This window comes from Ornithodoros turicata, unplaced genomic scaffold (genome assembly GCF_037126465.1).
Source record: "Ornithodoros turicata isolate Travis unplaced genomic scaffold, ASM3712646v1 ctg00001033.1, whole genome shotgun sequence".
NCBI classification, from domain to species: Eukaryota; Metazoa; Arthropoda; class Arachnida; order Ixodida; family Argasidae; genus Ornithodoros; species Ornithodoros turicata.
This window is the reverse complement of record NW_026999442.1, coordinates 311,957-314,223: the sequence shown is the minus strand read 5'-3', so window position 1 is coordinate 314,223 and position 2,267 is coordinate 311,957.

The following is a 2,267-nucleotide window of genomic DNA, read 5'->3' as shown; positions in this document are numbered from 1 at the left end:
TCCAGTATTTTAACCTGTCTCAATTCGAAATTCCCTCAGTGACGATCGTTCTCGCGGACGAAACGGGAAGACGTTTGCCGTTGCGGTCCAAAGGCAGAACCAATCTAACGTTGCATTTCAAATATGTACCGTAATTCCCCCAAAATAATTCCCGTGTACACGGGACCCCTTTTCCAACGAGGGGGCGGTGTGTTGAGCAACATATCCAAGTTTATCTTTCCCATCTGGCAGCAAATAAAACCGATCGCCAAGAGAACGTTGAAGCGCTTGGCGCGGAATTTGGCCGATGGCGAAGGAATATCGCGCGCAGTAAAAAAGACGGCCATAGCAACGGGGAGAGACGTGCTGGATTCCATGGAGGGCTCTGGAAACAACAATGGGAAGAAACGCCGCAAAAGACAACAAAAGGCGCCGACACACGACGCACCTGCAGATATCTTTGGTACGCCGTGAAGGTCACACATCCGCTGCGCGCGCTCCGTCATGACGTCAAGGAAAGGAAAAATACAGACGCCGATCTGTCTAACGAGTGACGTGATGATATTCGAACCCCCTTCCATTCAATACGGCGTGGAAGATACTTCGTACCAACTCTTTTATCCGGTCAACGGGGTAAATAATTCTGTGATCGAGTTTTGTATTCAAAATTTGCAAAGGGCACACTTGGATCTCTACGGCAGTTTCGTGTCTTTGACCGTGCGCATTGTTCGCGACGACGGGGAAGAAATGGACGTGAAAGATGTCGTTTTCCCAATAAACCACCTGTTGAGCGGCATGTTTAAGACGGTCACCGTTTACGCGAACAACAAGCTCGTGAGTTCCAACGAGTTGTACGCCTACAGGAGTATTTTGGACGTCGTGCTTCATTCCACGCCCATGGCTCAAGAAACAGTGCACGCGGCTGGACTCTATGTCGAGGACGACGAACATTTAAAGGACGATTACGACGTCTCTTCTCGTGGTCCGAAACAACGTTACGAAGCGACGAAGGGTGGGAAATACTTTAACCTGGTCGGACAGATCAATACCGACCTGTTTCAACAGCCGCGCCTGATGGTACCTGCCGTCGAAATTCGCGTCGTTTTCCTGTTAAACAACGACGAATTTAAACTCGTATCGGTCCCCAAAGACAAGAAAACGTACAATTACGAGGTGGACATTAAAGAAATGACGTTACACTTGAAAAAGGTGACGCTGGCACCTTCCCTGTTTTTGGAATACGAGCGTCGGCTTCAGACCACGCCGGCCATCTACGTGTTACGCGGATTGGAAACCAAGGTGCGGAGCTTGAGTGCCGGGAGCTTGGACGCTCACTTTGAAAACGTTTACCCCGAAAGGGTACCTTCCAAATTATGCGTCGCCCTGCTCGCCACGTCCGACTTTCTCGGCGACATCCAATCGAACCCCTACAAATTCCGTCATTACGACCTGTCTCATTCGATGCTCTCCGTGGACGGCCAGCAAGTGCGAGCCGAGTACGACTTTCAGAACGACCTCGTCAAAATTCCCTACTTTAACTTCTTGCAAGAACTGGGAGAGAAACATTTCAAGTATAGCTACGAGCGATTTAAAACGAATGGGTTCCTCCTCTACTTTAACTTGGACGTGGACAAGTGTTCTTCTCCTTCGCATTTGAACGAGTGGCGAAAAGGAAACGTTCGCCTGCAATTACGCTTCGCTAAAGCCCTTCCACACGCGGTCACCGTCCTCTTGATTTCCGAGTGTCCCAAGCTCATGTACGTCGACAAGGACCGTACGGTCACCTTCCCATAAGAAAAGATGTACGAGAGCGACATCTTGGAACTCGTGTCCCTGAACCCCCTCGCTTCCTCCATGCTGAGAGGCATTTGCGCTTCCGACGAATCCTTCGTTTTACGCAAACCCGGCTATTTAATCATCAATACGGAAGAGCGAAGAAGACGCGGGCAGCACTGGGTCCTCTACCTGAAAAACTACGACGGGTCTGCCGTGTTTTTCGACAGCTACGGACTTCCCCCCATCGAAGCAAACCTTCGAAAGACTTTACCTGTAGTGGACGAGTATAACGATAAGTGTATTCAATCACCCTTTTCGCCTTACTGGGGGCTTTTTTGTATCTACGTAGCCACGCGCATGTCGAAACGCTACAGCTTGAAAAGTTGTGTGTCCATGTTTTCCTGTAACCTCGAAGAGAATGACGAAACAATAAAACGTCTCCTCGTGAGCGAACTCGTTTCATAAAAAATAGTCTATTTATTCACGGCATACACAAGACCCTTGCGAGACGA